Source organism: Eptesicus fuscus, chromosome 6, assembly GCF_027574615.1.
Source record: "Eptesicus fuscus isolate TK198812 chromosome 6, DD_ASM_mEF_20220401, whole genome shotgun sequence".
Classification (NCBI taxonomy): domain Eukaryota; kingdom Metazoa; phylum Chordata; class Mammalia; order Chiroptera; family Vespertilionidae; genus Eptesicus; species Eptesicus fuscus.
Window position 1 is genome coordinate 918817 of NC_072478.1, and position 22159 is coordinate 940975.

At 54.0% G+C, this 22159-nt stretch overlaps 2 long non-coding RNA genes across 2 annotated transcripts; one reads left to right on the forward strand and one right to left on the reverse strand.

Moving 5' to 3' along the window:
• Window positions 1-449: 449 nt before the first annotated feature.
• Window positions 450-5029, reverse strand: LOC114227572 (uncharacterized). The gene is made up of 5 exons (XR_003613631.2): window positions 4565-5029; window positions 4416-4472; window positions 3245-3333; window positions 1634-3104; window positions 450-1158 (listed from the first exon to the last, which is right to left on the reverse strand). It is a non-coding gene; the product is annotated as an uncharacterized LOC114227572 (long non-coding RNA).
• Window positions 5030-6474: 1445 nt separating this feature from the next.
• LOC114227573 (uncharacterized) lies at window positions 6475-20784 on the forward strand. The gene is made up of 3 exons (XR_003613632.2): window positions 6475-6745; window positions 20011-20292; window positions 20697-20784. It is a non-coding gene; the product is annotated as an uncharacterized LOC114227573 (long non-coding RNA).
• Window positions 20785-22159: the final 1375 nt, after the last annotated feature.

The window sequence follows — 22159 nt, forward strand, 5'->3', positions numbered from 1 at the left end:
GGGAGAGGGAGACAAGAGAAACACTGATGTGAGGGAAACACATTGGTTGCTTCCCTGGACCAGGGATCGAACCTGCAACCCAGGTATGTGCCCCTGACCGACCCGAGACCCTTCAGGGCACGGGCGGATACTCTAACCACTGAGCACCATGGTCCAGGGCCAGTGAAGCATCATTTTGCCATGTTTTATAACAAGGAAGCGGAGACTACTGATTTTAAAACACACCCGGCTTTAAGCGGCAGATCTAGGACGTAAATTCAGGTGCTGCGACTCTGTCCTCTGCACTGAGCTGGGCAGGGACAGACCCGGAGAGCCTGGGCCAGAGCGGACTGATTCAGCCAGTGTGGCACCTCTAACAGTCCCACTGTCGTAGCGTAAATCAGCGAGCTAGACACAAAATGCCTTCACAAGCCAATCAATTAGGAGTCTTTATTATGCGCAGGCTCAGAGCAGAATATCTCTGTCAAATTCCGAGCAACAAACATGGAGGAAGCTTTTTTATTTATATGCTTCCAGTTCTTTGTCTCCCAAATATGGTTTTTCCGGACCTTCTGTACACTTTACAAAGAGTTTTGTGTAAGTTATTTTTGCAGACCGTTTGTAACCTTGGATACATAATGAACAAACACTTGGCATGAGAATATGGGAATATTATCAGTATTAGTCTATTACATTAGATGGCTAGCTTGCAAGATCTGACAGTTTTTATCTTCTCTATTATTTGAGCTAAAAAACAAAGTTATTTTATAGAATAAGAGATTGTCCAAAAATGACAGAGTTGACAATGACAGAGTTTACAGAACAAGGGACTATCTAACAATAGCGGAGTTACAAACAGCAGTTTCTATACAACATGGAGGTCACTATGCTTCACCAACACTGCACTGGCCCCGGAGCGGACGGTGCCCACGACAGAGGGGTCCCTGCTGGCCTGCAGCTATATGGTCCGTCGGGGAGAGCCGACGCCAGGAGCAAATGAAGGCCTGGGACAGCTGTAGGTGCCGAGTGCCCTGTGCGTGGACAGCGGGGTGAGAGCACTGGAGAGGCCATCCACGGAGGACGGGCAGTGACCTGACCACCCCTCACAGCAGCCGACGGACGATGCCGTCACTGCAGAGGCCGGTGGAGCTGCACGCAGGCCACGCTGACCCCGGCGGGCTTGGGGATGAGAAAAGACGTTATTAGGGACCAGACGGTGGGGGGCTGCAGAGCTCCACAGCCACGTGGGCTGCAGCCGCGGGGCACTCCGCCCACACTCCGCCAAGCGCCCGCTGCCCGCAAGGCTGGACACGAGACCCTGACTGCTAAGGGCCCCGGGGTGAAGCCCACGCCCAGGGCCGTGTTCCCTTCATCTCGGCGCCTTTCCCACTTCACACGTGACACTCACCGGGAAATCTGATACTTTGTGTCCGTAAGTCTTTTAAGCACAAGGTCTGTTTGCGAACCGTTGGGGTTTCAGTTACCCCACATTTTTATCACATAATTAACTGCCTACAACGAGCATGTCAAACTTGCGGCTGACGGGCCACATGCCTCGTTTATGCAGCCCGCCGGCCGGTCGCGAGTTTGACATGCTTGGCCTTCAGCATGTAAAGGTGAACTTGAGCACACAGAGAGGAGAGAGGACAGCTACCTGGGAGCCAGGAACGGGGTTTGTGTACATCTCTCTCTCCAGGCGCCAATAACTGTCACCTTGCACAGACTGCTAACCTCTCCGGGTTCCGTGTCTCCTCTGTAACCAGGATAACAGTCCTGTCACTTCCCTGCCTCTAGGGATGTTGTCAGCATTGATGAGCCACCAGGGAGCAAAGCTTCCCTCTTCGCCCTGAGAACGCTGGGATGTAAATAAAAGTGAGGTCTCTGCTTTGTGCCGCGCTTCCTTCGGCTATTCCTTCCGCCTCTGAACCCCCGAGAGCTGTGAAGCCGCCAAGGCGGGCGCGGTGGGTGTTGCAGGCAGTAACGGAGCTGCCTCTCAGGAGAACAGGCGGCAGGAGCCTGAGTCAGAGCCGGCAGCCTCCCAGCTAATGGAGCCGTGGGCGGCGGGGGCGACTGCGAGTAAAACATTACTGTTCAGAGAGCACTGAGAGGAGGAGGAGAGACCAATTACGTCTCCATCCTGAGAGCGGAGGAGAGGCAGCCGGCTGGCCTGTTCTTCGCCTCCTGGAGAGGGAAGACGGTGGGGCGTGCTGTAGGGTCCGAGCCCTCGAAGCCACAAGAACTTCACGGCCCGTTATGTGCCACTGGAAGTGACACTTTAGGAAGAGAACAGTGTCCTCAACAATGCCTGCCAAGTCAGGCAACCGAGTGTGTCAGCACAGGCAGCAGGTGCCGCACGGGGTGTCACTCCCACGGGATGCAATCCCCTGGTTTTGATTGATGTTATGATGTCAAAAACACAATCTTAAAAAGACTTCCTCTTTTCTATCTGCAGGTGACGGATCTCTAAACAAAGCAGTTCCTGGGGCACAAAGCAGCCAGCTCTCGGTGACAACGGACTGCCCCGCCTGCAGTAACACTGCTTTCTTCATGCTGGCCCTTCTCTTCTGTCCCTAAGCGAGTGCCACGCGCATCTACACACGTCCCGGATGTGCTTCACGCTGCTTCCGGCAGGCGCTGAGCGTGGTTCCTCGGGTTTGGAGCGTTCCCTTCGCTTAGTTTCCCCGGGCTTGAGAATGGGAGACACACCCCTCCAAATACCAATCCTATTTTACAATGTTCATTTGAGAAGAAGTGTTTCATTCATCATTTAAAAATCAAGTCCATTAGGAAGAAGAAAATGGAAATTAGACGCCTGGTCTCTAATCGCAGCATGGAAGGAAGGTTCTGAGGCGGCAGAGGGTCGGTGACTGAACTTGCCCTCAAAAGGCAGTGAGACCACGGAGGCCAGCAGAGTCCGGAGCTCGCTTCTGCCCCTCCCTGCTGGGCAGTCGCCTGCCTCTCCCAGTAAGACTTCCTGTTTCTCCTTCATCTCCTCTTTCTCCTTCCAAATGGCACAGCTGCTTCAGGTGGTTGAATGTGGATAAAGTTGGCATCACAGATGTCTCAGGGACTGCGGAGGTGGACGGCAAGTGCCCATTTTAGGTTATTTCTTCCTCCCGCTCAAGCTAAGCAGAAAAACAAAACAAAAATAAAACCTTTTAATTTTTAAAGAGGTTATGGAGCCCTAGTCGGTTTGGCTCAGTGGATAGAGTGTCAGCCTATGGACTGAAGGGTCCTGGGTTCAATTCTGGTCAAGGGCACGTACCTGGGTTGCAGGCTCAATCTCCGGCCCTGGCATGTGCAGAGGCAGCCAATTGATGTATCTCTCTGTCTCTCCCCCTGACTCCACTTTCTCTAAAAAAAAAAAAAAATCAATGGAAAATATCTTCTCGTGAGGATTAACAACAACAACAAAACAATAAAGGAGAACTAACACTTAAAAAGCCAAAAGAAGAAGAGGCTATGGAAGATGCCTGCACTGAGCAGTAACAATGGTACGGACAGCTGCTTGGTAAGAGCAAAGTAAGTGTTTTCAAGTCCTTTTTTCCCTGCAAATACGGACATGGATCCTGAGACTGGAGGGATGGAGCCAAGCGCTGAGCCCTTTGTCAGTGGAGAAGGAAGCAGTGTGGTAGCAGGCTCGTGGGGAGAGGAGGAATGCCTAGCTCCCACCCGGAAGACCGCATGCTAAACACCCCTTTGTTCAAAGACACACTCACACACAATGGCCTGATTGTGCTTCAAAGGATGAAAACTGGAATGGAGTCAGCTTCACTGGTATTTTCAAGTGCCCTATTACTTCAGATATTCAAACTGGATGCAAATAAATCAACAAATAATAAAAACCACGTGAGGTATCCAAAAGTGAGCATTGGAGCAGAAGCTAGACCTGCCAGGGAGTGGGCACGTGGCTGCCCCACTGGTCAGCTGACCGTGGAACTTGGCCTGTGGTCACACACCACGTGCCAGGTCCCTGCCAGGATGCCAGGGGGCAGCAGTCTCTCGTCAGGCTTGCATCGGTGGCCTCCAGGTGGCTGAGTGTGTCTGCCTAGTCCAGTGGTCGGCAAACTCCTTAGTCAACAGAGCCAAATATCAACAGTACAATGATTGAAATTTCTTTGGAGAGCCAAATTGTTTAAACTTAAACTTCTTCTAACGCCACTTCTTCAAAATAGACTCGCCCAGGCCGTGGTATTTTGTGGAAGAGCCACACTCAAGGGGCCAAAGAGCCGCATGTGGCTCGTGAGCCGCAGTTTGCCGACCATGGGCCTAGTCAAATGTGTCAGTTTACAGCGCCTAAGTACGTTATCTCATGAAGGGTTACGGAAGACAGCACAGTAACTAGTGAGGAAAACCCAACCGCTTGGGAGACCGTATGCGCATTCCTAAGAGTTAATTTCAGCACACACACAGCCCATTACCTGTTTTTGACTAACCTGTTCTCTCTCCGCGTTGCCATCATTTGCTTCTCATACTCGTCACTCAACACGTATCTGTTGGATAGGAAGGTAAGTGCGACCAGACAGGGCCAGTCCCCAGGGAACTATACCCTGAGTAGGGGAGACACGACTAACCAAATACTTACAGAGTGAAAATGACAATTCTTCAAAGAACGCAGTCAGCTCCCGGTGGCCTTCGCAGGGCACTGCTGGTGACTCCGAATGTTCTTATGACTGCAGCCAGGCAGTACCTGCCCCGCCTGAGACTCTCTCCTGCCGGTTCCTGACCCACTTCACCCTCAGCACCCCTCACTGACTGCCGGGCTCTGCCGGCCCGGCTCTCACCACCCCTAACTTACTCTTGGTCTGAGTTGCCTCTCCACCTTCCCCTTCCATGGCCTCTGAATCATCTTATTTCCAGGAGCAGAGAAACATCAGCCTTCAAACTGTTTCCCAAATCTTCCTAACAGTGGTCAATGGCTTCTTTCTTTCGGTCTTTGGCTTGTGGGGCCATGGGCTAGAGAAACGCCCTCAGAGTACTATGTGCAGAGCACTGGGAGAGACAATGCGCAGGACACACACACACTGTTGCTGTGAGGTGCAGCCCTGCACAGAGTAAAGCAGACAGGTGGTGGGTGGCGGTGAGCCACAGACAGGATGAAGTTCAAAGCAACAACTCAGAAATGAGCACGACTCTGGGAGTGCTGGGTCAGGATAACAGCAAAATGGGTCCATAACCGCATCAATGACACTGGGTGAGTATATGAAGCTCCACTCTGCCCTCTGGGCATGCGTGGGGGTTCCTGTGCCAGGAGCACATCCTGTTAGACTTCCCAGACAGACCGGGCAGGGTGGGAGTTGCCGGCACATGGCAGAGGTGGGAGAGGGAGGAGATTCAGCAGAAACCCCTAAAGATTTTTCATAAGCATACAGTCCCAGATCTTCTCTAAGAGTTTTGAGATGATTACGGCTTTTGATGCTGGGCTGAAAGGAAGCTGTATCTTTGCCTGAGGCGGGAAGACGTGATAGCTGTCTTCAAATAATTAAAGGGTGGCAGGAGTAAGCCGCATCAGGCCTGCTGGTCAGGATTCCCGGGGCAGAGGCAGGCGCTCTCCAATGTCGAATGTCCTCTCCGTGGACTGGGGGACCGTGGGAGGCAGAGCATGACAGTTTTCGGAGGTTGCATGGCCTTTTCTCACGAATGGACGGACATCCCGGCATCAACCAGAGGCTTGAAACAAACTTTAAGTCCCTCCTGCTCCATCCAGTTTCTAGATGAATATTCCCAACCCGAAAATCTCAAGAGCACAGTGGTTTTACATTTTTGTGTGTGAAAGAAAACATTTTTATAAACACAACCAAAAAACATTTAAGAAATAATAATACAACTTAAAATGGCAGGTGATGCTTTTGTTTCGATTTTTAAGTTGCTACAGGGGATTTTCCTGGCTTTACAGTGAACATGCTGGTGAGCCTTCACAAAGGATGTGGGGCTGAATAAAAAAGCAGAGAATCTTTATTTTTCACATCTGCTGTTCCCAATAATGTTTTGATTTGCTGAAATTTGAAGTCTAGTTCTCAACTCCATTATGAGCCATAAATTCCATTTACCGTCTCACACAGGGCTTTTTCTGGCATGAAGCAGGATTATAGCAGGACTGCAGACCGGCACACACTCTCCCCAAGGCGGGCTCTCCAGAACCAGACAGGCTCTGCGGCTTCGGGCCGATCAACACCTGAACACGGTCCCGGGGACCCAGGTGCAGCCCGCACAGGCGCCCAGGCCCAGCGCCGGGCTCCCCGGCTCCGGTGCCCCGCTCTGCTTCTTCCACGTGGGCCAGCCTGTGGCCAGAGCGCGGGTGAGGGGTGGTGAGAACCACGGCGTCGGGCCCCCGGCCACACTGGCTCCCGGGCCGCCCGGGGACACGGCGCTGTGCTAGACGGGCCCGCTGGCGGGCACTGTGACGGAGCCGCCACGGAGGCCGCTGACGTGGCCCGGCTCCAGCACTGGGCTCCGTCAGCCGGTTAAGATCACCGTCTTCACGTGGCTCTTCGTGGGAGACCCCATGGCGAGCACCCCGGGCCCTTAGGCTGGGCCACGCCAAACAGTCCTGCTGCGCGCTGGGGCGTCAGGTCGTCACCGAGTACGTCATGACGTCACCACGTCCCAGGTGATGGACTGCCCGAGCTCACCTGCCAGCTCCGGGGGTCCGAGGGGAACGTGGCCGGGGCTGGCGGGCGGGTCCGTGGAGGAGCCCGAAGGCCGTCACCACGTCGAGGCGTCACTGCGTCCCGGTGTCATACGTCATGATGTCACGACGTCCCAGGTGATAGATTGCTTCCGGGAGCCTGAGGGGAGCGCAGCCAGGGGGTCCCGCAGAGGGAGCCGGAAGGCAGTCACCGTGCCACGTAAGGGGCGTGCTCTCTACCACGAGTGTGACGTGTGTCTGAGGACAGGCCCCGTGGGTGCGTCCTGCCCCCGGTGTGACACGATGCCGGCCCTGAGCAGGCCCAGGGTGCACAGGGCCGGGCCCGGCTGCAGGCAGGCCGGGTGGGGGTGCGGAGAGCAGTGGCGGTTGGGACTCAGGGATGCCCTCGACAGGACCCACGCTCCGCCCTGCGAGGGACACACCACGAGGAATTCACCACACAGTTCAGTGGGCGGAGGGGAAGGGAGACCACAGGTTTGCAGCGATTCCAAGGGCTCAAGTTTGCAGGACGAGCAGGGCGTTCCCAGTTGGACAGGACGCAGGGCTGCTGGTGGGGCATTGATTTCGAGGCCTTGATTCGGAGATGCTGAGAGTGGGTCCATGAGGAAAAACGCCAGGCACGGGCACAGCCACAGACCCAGGCCCTGGCCCTGGCCCTGAGACCAGACACACCTGGGCTGATGCTGCTCCACACAGGTGCTCAGCCACTACTCCCCGGGCTCCCCTTGGCCCGTGTGCAGAACGCGGTAACTTCTGCAGCCAGCCCTGGCTTACGGAGAGCATCCTGTGAAACCCTCCACACTGTGTGATGGAATGGAGCTCAGCAGCCGCGACCTACTCTGCTCCTAACCGTGTCCTTGTGGGCGGGAGGAAGCAGGTAGACACTGTGGAAGTTCCATCCTGAGTGCCATCGCTGAAGCAGGGCTGCTCGGAGCCATCCTAAGGGATGAAAGCTGATCACCAGCCCCTGGGGAAGTGTCCACAGTTAGAAGATGGCAGAGAAGAGGGTTCGTGAAAAATATCAGAGAAACACAGGAGACACTGAGGGAAAAGTCTTAAAACTCACGCCCTAACTGGTTTGGCTCAGTGGATAGAGCGTCGGCCTGCAGACTGAAGGGTCCCATGTTCGATCCCGGTCAAGGGCATGTACCTTGGTCCTTTCCCTGCCTTATCCACCCTCTTTCCTTCGAAATCTTCCCCTGTGTTCCATTTAACAAAATCCTTTCTTCTTAAAGCATCTAAAAATTTCCCATCCCTCCTTGTATTCTTCATAACTGTCTTCACTTGATAACTCACGTGAGGGATCACTACAGGGCACAGATGTGAGTTCTGGCTGCAGTTTTTTCTTTGAGGTGAAAGAGGAATGAGGAACTCTGTCTGATTTTTGGCTCTGATAAAGAAAAGACAGAAAGAGAAAGAAAAAACATACACCCTGTGATTAGAGGTTTAGCAAAAGCACCAGATAGTTTTGGTTGTCATGGAAACCACCACTGGCAGCTGCTCTGTATGCGGAGAATGTGTGGGAAGGGTGGGCAGGACAGCTAGTGGTAGATGTGGTTCCCTTGGTGGAATGGCTGTGCTGGAGAGGCTCCTGGCCTTGCGGGTGGGGAGCCTGAACAGGCCCCGCAAAGAGAGAATCAACATCGAGGCCCTTGGCGTGGCAGGCGGAGTCGGGAAGCTTGCAGAGTCATCGGTGCTGCTTCCCCGTATCCCCAGCTCTCCTCCTCAGAGAACAGACAGGACGGGCAGGCTGCACCTGTGTCGGTGGGCGGAGCCAGGTGACCAGGCTGCCAGTGAGCTGGAAGCAGAAGTGGCTGTGTCATTCCAGGCCTCGCATTTAACCTCCGGTACAAGGCCCTCCAGAGCCGTGGCTGCCTCCCAGCCCAGGGAACGGAATGACCGTTACCCCGAGGACCTAGAAGGGGGCTCCCTGCTCCCAGGCAGCTCGCAGTGTAAGGACTGGGCCTTTGTTCTTCAAAACCATTGAAATGACTGAGCTGTTTTTACTTCCGTGTCACCTGGCCTGCCCTGGCGCATCAGCTAGGGGTGGTCAGGGTAAAATCATATTTTATGTGAGAGGTTTTTTCAGTTATTTATTGCTGTGTAATGACCCATCCAGGACTTAGTGCCGTAAAACAACGCGTGTTTAATTGTGCTCATGGATTCTGTGGGCCAGGAGTTCAGAAAGCAGCGTGGGGCGGGCTGTCTCCACTCCACGGTGGCTGCGGTGACGGGGACGCGGGCCTGCTGTTGTCTGGTGCTTCCTCCCTCACACGCCAGGCACGTGGGCCGGGGAGGCTGGAGGCCCTGCGAGGCTGGGTCTATCCACAGAGGCAGGTGCGGGTGACCTCTCCACGTGGCGTTGGCCCTCAGCCTGTGAGCAGAGGTGAGAGAGAGCGCCTGGGAATGACATTCCCGAGCCCAGTGGGCGCTCCATGCCCTGGTAGTCACACGGTGTCCTCTCGGTGCATTCCAGTAGTGGCGACCGAGTGACAAGGACAACCAGGGACCCAGTGGGGGACATGGAGAGCTAGGCTTCCCTTCCCCTCCCCACGGGAGGGGGTCTGAGGACGGGCAGCCTTTGGGGCGTTATCACTGACAGGTGAGAAAAGGCCCGCAGTCTTGGCAGGAAACTGATGTGCAGTGTGGTCAAGTCCCAGTTTGTTCACAGAGACCAGGTCGCGCCTCTGGCTAAGCTCTGCGGCTCAGGCACCACCACAGCCCGCCTCCTGTGGACAGGCCGCGGGAGCAGGGCTGTTATTTCTATCCCTAGAATACAGAAGAGGGGGAGATTCTGCGAGGACCCGGACTAACCAAACACTGCACCCGCAGCAGACAGACACGTCTACCTCCTGAGGTTTCAGACCACCCCTCCCACCTTACTCTGCATGAAGTGATATTGATGCTCATGATGAGGCCCCCGAGGCACGAGGGTCCATCGGAGGATGAGTGAGCGCCTCTGAGCTTGGACACACACAGCACAGGCTGCCACCAGAGCCAGGCTGTCCAGGAGGGCCCCTCGTTCAGACCAGGGCACAGTGTGTAAGCCGGGCCTCAGAGAAGGAGAGCTATGCAGGAAGGTGGCAGGGGGTGGCCAGCCTCCTGCGTGAGCAAAGGCACAACCCGTGAGCATGTGCTCAGAGTCTGCTCCGGAAGCAGTGTGGCTGCAGTGCAGGGCGAAAGGAGCCGCGAGGGCACCTGGCATGGCGCCCGTCCATCCGCCTCACACTGTCCCAAGTCCAGCTCGGACGCAGCAGCTCATTCATGGATGATCGTTTCGTCTCTGGAGGCGACTCCTGGTCACTCACCTCTCCCTGGCCTCAGGAGTTCTTCTCCAACACCCTGCTGCACAGAGGGCCTCGCTCTCAGGCGAGGCTAACCTGCGTACAGACCGCCTTTCCTTCTAGAAGAATCTTTCTTAGTCATTGACCTCCTAATTTAGGTGGTCTTAAAAGTAGCCAAAAGCCTTATTAAAGGAATGAGATAATTATTATTGGGACAGGTAGAGAATTAGTCACTGATTTTATAGAGTCTTGCCATGTTCTACCTCTGAAATAACATTGAAGCAATCAAGCAGCTTCTTTCTAGGCAGGTTTTCAAAAGGATCTTTTCCAATTCAATTGGGAACACCCTCCTCTAGGCAGCTCCCCCTCGGCACCCCCACCCCAGCGTCCTTCTCCTCTCCACTCTCAAATTGCTCAGAATCCATTACCTATTTGTCTGTTTCCTGTCACCCACGGTTAAATGCCCTTCTGATGACAACAACAGGGACTAAAAGCTTCGCACTTCCAGAAAATATTATCTGACCAGGATTTTGCTGTGCAACTTTTCATGAGCACCAGGGGAGAGTGAGCCTGAAATGATTACATAGAAATGACTGCACTGCTGTTGCCAGGAGTGTTTAATTGAAAGTATAATGGCCGTGAGCATCTGGGTCTGATTTCACTTTACGCTCTAAACAGGAAATTACTCTCCCGCTAAAGGCACTTAAACCCTTGTGAGGTTCCAAAGCGCGGAGGACGCGGGCCTGCAGAGAGGACCCGGCAATCCAGGCGGAAGACTGATCTGGACCCAGAGAGCAGGCGTCCCCGCACATGGCCAGCATGTCGGAGCACGTGACGGGTGCAAACCCTTCCGCAGAAATCAGCGCTTCCGAGGAATCAGCAGGCACAGGCCTGTCATGTGACAGCAGGTGGATACATATCTGTTAGAGTAGAAGACTCCATTTTGGACAAGTACGTAAGCATAATTAAAACCCTTTTATGAGAGCCTGAAAGAAACAAACCCCAGACCAGTTTAGTAGGACAGCGAACTACCGGGGAGATATAGAGAAACAGAATACAGTCAGCAACAAGGATTAAGGGAAATCATCCAGTATTTAAGAATATGAGCTACTGCTTGGCCGGTGTGGCTCAGTGGTTGAGTATCGACCTATGAACCAGGAGGTCACGATTCAATTCCTGGTCAGGACACATGCCTGAGTTGCAGGCTTGATCCCCAGTGTGGGGTGTGCAAGAGGCAGCTAATCCATGATTCTCTCTCATCACTGATGTTTCTCTCTCTCCTCTCCCTTCTCTGAAATCAATAAAAATATATTTACAAAAAGAATATGAACTACTATATCCTGTATTCATAACATACTCAGGCTGCAGGGAAAGCGTGGTGTATTTCTCGTGGAGTGTGAGTTCAATTACATAACCGTCTGCCCTTCACAATGAAATAGCTTATTAATGCAGATGCTTAAGTGTGGGGCCCGGGTCTGGCTGTTGCAGATACGTCTTTGTGCTTTGGTGGGCGAAGCCAGGAGCAAGGAAAGTCACAAAGTGAAGTCTTTATGAGGGAGGCTGCAGGCGCCATGGAGCTCTGTGACCTAGGAGAGTAGCCGGAGGAGTAGTGGGCGCAGAGACCTGCCCAGTGACACCACACGCGTGGTAAGAGAAGAACCAGTCTCCAGGCCTAGCTCCACAGCGCGGCTGTTTCCACCACTCGCTGCGGATTCTGGGCTCAGGACACAAGCCCTCGGGCCCCTGAGCCTGGCCCATGTGGGAGGCAGCCCAGCAGGGACTGTCCGGGCAGAACCAGATTCCCGTGTCTACTCTGATAACCTGGGCTCTGCACATGGGCCCCTTCTCACCTTTAATTGCCGGCTCCCATAACCCGCTGTTTGTTTATACAAAACTAGAGGCCCAGTGCATGATTGAATCATGCACGTGTAGGGTCCCCTACATGCTTTCGCTTTTCGCGGTGGAGCTGGGTGCCTGTCCGCTGGTGCACCAGGCCTTTCAGAAGCCAGAGGCACCCAGCTCCCCCACTTTTGATGGTCCATGGCCACTGAGGGGGGCTACCCTGCTGTTGAGAGGCACAGGGGGCCACCCCCTGCGTCTCTCAACGGCACTGAGGGGGGCTGCCGCGGACACCTGGCTACCCTGCTGTTGAGAGGCGCAGCTGGGTGTCCGCGGCAGGCCCCCTCAGCGGCCTCGGATCTGGCCGTTGAGAGGCGCAGGGGGCAGGACTCCGCCCCCTGCGCCTCTCAACAGCAGGGTAGCCCCCCTCAGTGGCAGCGGATCCGTGCCTCTCAATGGCCGGATAGGCCACCCCGAGTCCTGCCCCCCAGCCTCCCGCCGCCCAATCGTGGGCGTAGCGGAGTGATGGTAATTTACATGTTACTCTATTATTAGATAGGATGATGAGCCACAGGAGTTTACAGAGAAAGTTGCTGAAAACAACAAGTCTTCCCTTTGTGCCAAACTAGTATCTGTCAGCCTTCTTTCCTGCCTGGCCAAGTGTAAAGTCTTTTGCTGAATGTATGACTGAAAAGAACATTCAGTGAGTAGATCCAACATGGTGGTCAATGTCATGAATGCTAGCGGGAGAGGTCATTTTGGTTCAGAGGAGAGCATCTTAGCTTATGATCCCATAACTGCCCGCATGGACCTGCAGGAACGAGCGGGCGACTATTGCTCCATCTGAGGGTTTCGACTTGAGCAAAACCCGATGCTCAGGGCCTCCCAGGAGCCAAGGGAAATGGCTCCTTGGAGCTGCAGATGTTAATGATGCCCAGTGGGAAAGGTCTCCCTACAGCTAGCACTCTGAGCGCTGGCATCAGCTTCACTGTTTTCAAGCTGTTCACGTAGCAGAAAATGCATTTCAGATGCTCAAAGCAATGCTTTCTCTTTAACAAGGGCTGGTGTGCGTTGCGGAGGTAACTAGACTGAAATTAAGTATGCAGAGATCGCCCACAGGCCCCCTGAGGCCAGGCTGCTCTCTCCTGCTCTGTCAGCACCTGGCTTCCTGTGGACGCGGTTGGTAGTATGCCAGCCACCCCTTCCCCACAGATGTATGAACACTACAGGGTAAGGAGCTGGAAAGGCACTTTGTGATCTCTCGGGCCACATTCTCCACAAACTGCCCTCATCACAGTCCCAAGAGCAGCGTGAGGTGTCTGCTGTTTTCAAGGGCAGCGGCCGGTCCGCGGTAGCGCTGACATGGACAGTCAGAGCGTCTGTATGTCAGCCCCGAGAATGATGGGCACAACTGGCTGCCTTACCCTCCTGCCCTGGCCGGTGTGGCTCAGCAGATAGAACTTAGAACTGCGGATCGAAGGGTCCCGAGTTCGATTCCCGTCAAGGGCACATACCTCAGTTGCAGGTTCCTCCCTGGCCAGGCCGTGGTTGAGGCACATGCGGGAGGCAACCAATCGATGTGTCTCTCTCACATGGATGTTTTTCTCTGTCTTTCCCTCTCTCTTCCACTCTCCCTAAAAATCAATGGGAAATGTCCGAGGGTGAGGGTTAACAAAAACAAAACAAAAAATCATCCCTCCTGTTAAGCAATGCAGCTGGGCACTCATTTGACTTAAGAAGAGCAGCTGACTGACCAGACCGGTGTGGCTCAGAGGTTGAGCGTGGACCTATGAACTAGGAGGTCAGGGCACATGCCTAGGTTGTGGGCTCAATCCCCAATAGGGGGTGTGCAAGAAGCAGCCAATCAATGATTCTCATCATCGATGTTTCTCTCTCTCCCCTCTCCCTCTTTCTGAAATCAATAAATACATATTAAAAAAAAAAAAGAAGAAGAAGAGCATCTTTCAAGAGCAGCTGATGGGCCCAGCCAGTGTTGCTCAGTGGTTGAGCATCTTCCCATGAATCAAGATGTCACCGTTTGATTCCTGTCAGGGCACATGCCCAGTTGGGGGCTTGAGCCCCAGCAGGGAGCATGCAGTAGCCAGCCAATTATGTTGATGGTTCTCTCTCATGGATGCCTCTCTTATTCTCTCTCTAAAAATCAATAGAAACTTTTTTTTTTTAAAGAGCAACTAGTCTGGCTGACATGGCTCAGTGGTTGAGTGTCAACCTATGAACTAAGAGGTTATGGTTCAATTCCTGGTCAGGGTGCATGCCCAGGTTGTGGGGCATGCAGGAGGTAGCCAGTCGATGATTCTCTCTCATTGTTGATATTTCTATCTCTCTCTTCCTTCCTCTCTGAAATCAATAAAAGTATATTAACAAAATAAAATAAAAAAGAGCAGCTGACTGGGAAGGCAATAAGACCCTGATGAAGATTAACAAGACCTTCTAAGACCAAATGTGTTGCATCACTAAACACATTACTAAATATATTTTGGTAAAGTCTTTTAGGTGACTTCATTTATTGAAATCTATAAAATGAAATATAATTTATACTAGAGGCCCAGTGCATGAAATTCATGCACAGGGGTAGGTGGGGAGGGGGGTCCCCTTAGTCCCTTAGCTCAGCCTGCACCCTCTCCAATCTGGGACCCCTCGAGAGATGTCCAACTGCCCACCGGGATTGGGCCTAAATGGACAGTCAGACATCTCTCTCACAATCCAGGACTGCTGGCTCCCAACTGCTCGCCTGTCTGCCTGCCTGATTGCCCCTAACCACACCCCTGCCAGCCTGATCAACGCCTAACCGCTTCCCTGCCAGCCTGATTGCCCCTAAATGCCCTACCCTGCCAGCCTGGTCACCCCTAACTGCCCTCCCCTGCTGGCCCGGTTGCCCCTAACTGCCCTCCCCTGCTGGCCCGATTGCCCCTAACTGCCCTCCCCTGCAGACCTGGTCACCCCTAACTGCCCTCCCCTGCAGGCCTGGTCCCCCCAACTGCCCTCTCCTGCTGGCCTGGTCCCCCCTAACTGCCCTTCCCTGTAGGCCTGGTTGCCCCCAACTGCCCTCCCCTGCAGGCCTGGTCCCTTCCAACTGCCCTCTCCTGCAGGCCTGGTTCCCCCCAACTACCCTCCCCTGTAGGCCTGGTTCCCCCCAACTACTCTCTCCTGCAGGCTTGGTCCCTCCCAACTGCCCTCCTCTGCAGGCCTGGTCACCCCTAACTGTCCTCCCCTGCAGGCCTGATCGCCCACAACTGCCCTCCCCTGCTGGCCATCTTGTGTGTTGGAGTGATGGTCAATTTGCATATTACCTCTTTATTAGATAGGGTACCTTAATGTATATACACACAGGAATAATATAAAATAAAAGTGCTGATATATTGCATCCGATTGAGCTATTTAATTTAATTTTTTAAAATCCTCACCCAAGGATGTTTTTTCATTGATTTTTAGGGAGAGTAGAAGAGAGAGGGAAAGACAGAGCGGAACATGGATGTGCGAGAAACACATCAATTGGTTGCCTCCTGCAGGAGTCTTGACAAGGGCCCAGGCCAGGGAGGAGCCTGAAACCAAGGTACGTGCCCTTGACCAGTTGAACGTGGGACCCTTTGGTCCATAGGCAGATGCTCTATCCACTGAGCAAAACTGGCTAGGGCTCTCATTGAGCTATTTTACATTGAGCCTATGTGGTGACTGGGGAGATTTGAAAAACGAGGAGTGGAAGGATCCAGGTCTCAGGGCTCCAGGCCAAAGGGAAGAGGAGATGAACCTGGCCCCGAGCCCGTGCCCAGCAGAGCAGTGGTCAGCTTCCAACATGTGGTGTCCAAAGGTGGTGAACACGGCTGGAGACCCTGCTTAGCGGAGCGAGGCAGGAAGGGCTCGCGAGGAGTGGTGCTGGCCAGGTAGGTGGGACCTCCAGATGGCCTCTCCCTAAGCCAGGAAGACCGCGGCAGGGGCAGTCCTGGAGCCGAGCCAGCCCCAGGCCTAGTGGCAGCAGGGGACAGTGCCGCTGAGATGGCCATGCAGGGCCCTCTGCACGGCCTGGGCTCGCGTCCCCGGGGCTGGGTGGTGACCCTGGCTCTCCCCATGCTCACTTGTTGGTGCTGCGTCTCAGAGTTGAATCTAGCGGTTAGGAGTGTGGGCACTGAGAACGGGAGGGTGCTGGGCCCCGAGACCTTGCTGGCCTGTGACTCAGGTATCTGCTCATTCTCCATCTGGGTCTCTCATCTCTACCAAAGGGACGCGAAGGCGCCTGTTTCTTAGGGCTTGTGTTAGCACAGTGCCTGGTCTGTCCCAGGAATCGATGAAGTGAATGATGACCATAACATCACAGGGCAAAGGGAAGATGTATTGTTGCTGTTATTCTTGTTAACAGGCGAGGCACACAGACAGCCGACCCTGTGGGTGCATGGGAGGAGGCGGGAGTAGCGAGGGCCCAGGTGCCTGGGCTGCTGTAGGTTAAACCCGCAGCCGTGTGGGTGGAGTCTGTGTGTCCATGTGCCATTTGCCGTCATCAAGAGCCACTCAGCGTCTGAGCAGGGCGGCCAGGCCTGAGCCGGGGGCACTGAAGCCGGGCCTGATACGTTTAAGAGGAAAACCACATGTGTCTGCTGAGAACGGTATCTTTCTCAGAACTGCCGCCTCCTTTCTGGCTCATTCTGTTCTGCTTGGAAGCCCCTGACGATGTGTCAGAGTGCGCCCTTCCTCGCGGAACTGTCACTGTAACTGCATTTCCCCCATTTCCACTGAGGAACATTCTAGACTGTTTCCCCATGTTCTTGCTTCCGGGCTATACAATGGCGGGATGGATGTGACATTCTGTCACAGCTTTTCAATTGACAAACTATGTGGCTCTGCAACACCTCCTATTGGCTGTTCCTAGAGGCCCTCCTCGGAGACAGGACGTTCGAGAGAGCAGCCGCCTTCCAGCCAGTCCTGGGGATCCTCGTGGAACTGGATCCCGCATTCTGTGCCGCGGTGCCTCCATTCTGTGGAGGTTGGTTTACAACACGTGTGCGTTGGGGAAAGTGATTCATCATGAGCGGGAGCCGGAGGGAGGCACCCTGACTGCTTTCCAGATGCTCTGTCTTACCGTCTTATATTAGGGGCAGAGTCTCCTGGAAAGGACGTGACCTTGACAGAAGGCACCATGGGTTCCTGCCAGCAGCGCCTCCCTCCCCCCTCCCTCAGCCCCATCGCTGCTCTGAGCTCTGCCTGGCACACTCAAGCACGCTCGGCTTTGTAGACATCACGTCTCAAGAACCATTAGTACCGCTTCAAAAGCACTTGGCTTTTTCTCTGATGACATGTTATGTCACGGTCACACTGACTAACATCTGGGCACATAGCATGTGCCCATCTCTATGCTCAGGGTGTTGGGTGCATTTAAGTTTCATCTCCCAGGACCCCTGCAGGGCAGTGGCCACTGTACCCATTTTATGGACGAGCAAAGTGAGGCTCGGAAAGGGCGAGGGTCCTGTTGCAGTCACACTCAGCTTTCTAGACAAGCATGAGGGATCGGTGGCCCTGAGGACAGCGGAGCCCTGGATTTCGACCTGTGACCTTCACTAACGACCCCTCGAGGTGGGTGGGCGGCGGCACTGGAGCCCACAGCTGTTCTGTGGACCCGGAGGCTTTCTCGTGGCAGGTGCTTTGCTGTCTCTGAGTCTGCTCATGTGTTTTTCTCAGATGGAGCTTAAATCTATTTTTATCGAAACTCACAATTCCCACAGGCTTTCCAAAAGTTCGGGGATTATTTCTATTTGGAAGTAGCTTGTACCACTTCCCAGGAGGGTCTTTGCCTTTAAGGCTCTTGAAAAATAAGTGATTTTGAGTTTCCTCTGTCCTCGAAGAGCTATTATTACCAACCAAATTCTAAGCATCACAAAGAGGCCAAAGGGTAAGAGGCTATTATTGCTCCTGCTCCTTAAAATATTCATCACCGGGAATGCAAGACGAGCTGCCTGTTGCGTGGATCAGCTGTACCGTGTGCCTGCCCGGCGGGCTTTTTCCAAGTCCTTCCCAGTGCAGGTCTGAGGCCTGTGCGTGGGGCTGGGACTCCCGGAGGGTGGAGGTGGGGGATGGGAGGCACGTGAGGCAGCTCCCCTGCGGTGCCATCAGTGCCTGGTCCCGGCGGGAAGCCCGGCTCCAGAGGAGCAGTGCGCGAGCACCTCCACCTGTCTGCCGGGGACAGAGAGCCGCGCTTTGTCCTGGGTCCCACTCTTGGGGAGGGGGGCGGATCAGGACGTGCCCAGGCCCTTTTGAGGGGTCTGGGTTTGCCTCTGTGCTGGACCGGCTGCACTTCCTCCCAGCAAACCAGGTGTTGGCAGACTCTGGGCAAAAGGCAGGAAACTGCGCAGTGGAGGGAGGGCTGTCAGCTGCACCGCCAGCCTCTGGTTGCCATGGCAACAGCTGGAGCGCAATGTGGCCCCAGAGGAGGCGGGATGACCCCTGGGAGATGTCTCCAAGTGCAGGGTGTGCACGCACCCCGTGTTTCACCGAACAGTCGAATAGTTACTGTGCTGTTCCCAGTTTTTCTTTTGGCTGCCAGTGCTGCACGGAGCATCAAACGCACACAGTCTTATTAGCTGGGGTGCAGGTCTGTGAGGTGGTCCCCAAGGCGGAACTGCTCGTCAGAGCACTTCATCGGCTAACCCTCAGTGCCCGGAGCGCCGTTATTACTGTCCTCATTGTCACAGGAGGCAGCGGGCGTTGGCGTCTAGGAATGGCGGCTGTTGGAAGTTTTTAAAATATATATATATTTTATTGATTTCAGGGAGAAAGGGAGAGGGAGAGAGGATAGAAACATCAATGATGAGAGAGGATCATGGATCGGCTGCATCTTGCACGCCCCACACTGGGGATCAAGCCCCAAACCGGGCCTGTGCCCTGACGGGGAATCAATGGTGACCTCCTGGTTCATAGGTTGATGCTCAACCACGGAGCCCCGCCGGCTGCCTGTCCCGTTCTCCATGTCAGCATTCCCAGCAGTGAACGCAGCTGCAGTGAGCGGGTCCCGGAGCTGCTCTGTGTTTGTGCCCTGGGCATGTGCTGTTCCTTTACTCTGTGGCCCGCCCCACGCTCCCACACGCCTCCACTCCGAAGCACTAGAATAGGGGGACCCCCGTGCTCCATGCTGCTCTGCCTGTGCAGGCTCTGTGGTTGCACGTACTGTGCTGTATTCAACAGCAACTGATGTGTCCCACTGTCCTGCAAGTCCTGAGGGCACCCCGAGTCCGTGCCTTTCCATCTTCGTGGTCACTGCACTCAGCAGGCTGCTGGGTTTGCAGTCAAAGACATTGAAAAAAATGGGTGTTGCTCAGCCAGTGTCGCTCAGTGGTTGAGCGTCGACCTATGAACCAGGAGGTCACAGTTTGATTCCCGGTCAGGGCACATGCCGGGTTGCAGGCTCCATCCCTGTAGGGGGTGTGCAAGAGGCAACTGATCAATGATTCTCTCTCATCATTGATGTTTCTATCTCTCTCTCCCTCTCCCTTCCTCTCTGAAATCAATAAAAATACTTTTAAAAGAAGAAAAAATGGGTGTTGACATGAGTTCATCTTAAAGGCACAGAGTCCCCAAGGTCAGTGTTAAGTCAGTGACTGGTATTAGATAACGGTTTCTGCAGGATAATTCTGGCAGCTGTGCCCGATGGATGGGTGGGCGAGGGGAGAGAGGTGGCAGAGAATCTGTTTGGGAGGTTTAGTGACTGTGGAAATGAGGAAGAATGAATGAATTTCAGAGACCCTTGGGGGCAGGATTTCTGGGACCTGCTGAGTGCCTGAGCGGGGAGGAGCACAGGCCAGGGCCTCTGGGCGTGGCACCAGGTGAGATGGATGAGTGAGGAAGCTTAGAGGGAGGCTGTGTGTGTGGGGAGGAGACAAGGCTTTTTCTGAACACGTGAAGGGAGACATGCTGAGCAGACACATCTATGAAGGCAGTTGGAGACAGAGGTCATGTGTGTATTTTGTATGTTTTATGTAAGTGTATTATGTATTTTGGGTGTATTATATATGTGTTATGTATATAATCCATGTATTTGTATGTTTTCTATATTTACATGTTTATGTATGTATGATGTATTGTGTTTATGTATATATGTATATATTGTATGTAGGCATTGTGTACATTGTGTATATTTTGTACATCTTTAAGCATTTGTCTCAATATGTATGTTGATGTCAAGAGTGTTTAAACAAATCGATGGAGAACTCGTTTATTTCTACAATCGAAACCTTTACCTCCTTCTCTGCTGTGCAGGCCCCGTGCACTCCATGCCGCGGCTCAGAATGACGAGCCGCAACGCTCCGCTGATCAGGCATTGGCCCCTCGGCATCTGACGTCCGGGGAGGAGGGCACACCCCGTGCCTCCGGGGCGCAGCGGGCACACGGCAGGATCGGCTCAGGCTCAGGGCCTGTGGGAAACAAGGGAACTCGCCGTTTTCTGACTCCACGAATGTTTGTCTCAGACTCCATTCGCCATGTAGTCAGTCTGGCTTCCTCAGGTGACGCTGAAGGACCCATCCCCCCCGCTCCCCGGAGGTAACAGTGAGGCCTGGGGGGGCGGCTCTCTGGTGGTGCTTCGGGCTTGGGCCGTGGAAACCTGTGGCGTCAGCGGCATAAGTCTTTAGTGCCCCTGGTGCCCGTGCCTGCAGACGAGGCACTTGGGCCCCTGTCCCCGTGACCTCTGACGCAATGGATGAGACAAAGGGGCCCGTGTGTCCCCGAAGGATTCGACAGGAGGTGACCCTTCCACTGAGGATGCTCAGCGTCTCCGAATGCGGACGTAGTGGCACTGTGACCCCTGTTCATACTCACCAGGACGTGCGAACCAGCACCAGCTCCCTCACCGGCGAGGCATCTCCTCACCCCTCGCTCCCGGCTGTGTAGAAACCGTACACAGCACGTCTCTCCTGACATTCATGCGTTTTCTTCTCCAAATGCAGGGAATGCAGCCTCCCACGGATTGCGAGCGAGTCCGAACTCTCCCCAGGAGATTTCTCCTCAAACTCCTTGTGCCCACATACAATTGGTTTCAAGTGCTCTTGAGTTTCTTAGGACTTTAATGAGTCTCATGAGTGTGTGGCTATCATTGTCCACATCAGGGCTGTCTATTCTGAAGAGCTATGAGCTCTAGGGTCTGCCAGAGCCGCTCCCGCCCTGGCTGACAGGTGGACACCAGCCATTTAAAAAATTTGTTTGAGCCGGTTTGGCTCAGTGGATAGAACATCCATCTGCAGACTGAAGGTTCCCCCGTTTGGTTCCGGTTAAGGGCACATGCCAGGTTGCAGGCTCGATCCCCGAGGGGGGGGGGGGGGGGGGGGGGGCGTGCAGGAGGCAGCCATCAGTGATTCCAGACACTCGGTCACAAAGCAAAGGCAGCTCGGCAGCGACCTTGTGGGGCATTTTGTTTCCACCTGGCTATGGAGAGTCCTTGCTGCCATGGCAACGGTGTCCCTGGATACCCGGCAGTTGACAACAACATTCTTTATGTGCTGATTTTATGCTCAGAAACGTAGGTGGGCTGGTGGGAGGAACAAAACAACAAGCTGGAGGATAAAATTGCTGTAAGACACTGTTGTAAGCCCTTTATCTCACACCTCCTAGCCCGTCCATCACCCATCATCAGTCCCATCCTCCTCCCACTCCCACCTGGTCCCATCCCCCAGCACCTCTCCCCAGCATTCCTGCAGGGCCTTCCCCCCGCCCCTCGCTGGTCTATTTCCTTCCTTGGACTCTCTAAGGGCTGTCAGCGTGGGCCTTTCATAACCTGACTAGGGGCCCCGTGCACGAATCCCTGCACCTTGAAAGGAACTGTGGGCTGCGAGGCTGCGGTGGGCACAGGGGTGGGTCTCGGCCCATCCTCCTGTTACACTGTAAATCAGCGAGCTGAACATAGGACGCCTTAACAAGCCAATTAATTAGGAATCTTTATTAACGCCAGCGGGCCCAGAGGGAGATGTCTCCCAAATTTCTGAGCAAAAACATGGAGGAAGCTTTCCCTATTTATATCTTTCTAGCTCTTTGTCTGCACATTTTACAAAGAGCTCTGTGTAAGTTATTTTTGCAGACAGCAAGTAACCTTGGGCACATAACTAACAAAGACCTGGCATGAGAATATGGGAGTATTATCAGTATCATCCCTTTACGTTAGATGGCTGGCCTGCAAGCTCAGACAGCAAGTTTATCTTCTCTATTATTTAAGTAAAAAAAACAAAGTTATTTTACAGAATAAGGGACCATCTAAAAATAAGAGTTGACTTACAGAACAAAGGACTATCTAAAAATAGCAGAGAATTTCAAACAGCAGTTTTTCCAAAAGAGGGGTTATTATGGTTCACTCCGTGGCCCTGCTCGGCCCCTCCTGCCATGGCCCCCGGTGCCCTGTCTGCTGGCAACCCCGCTCCCC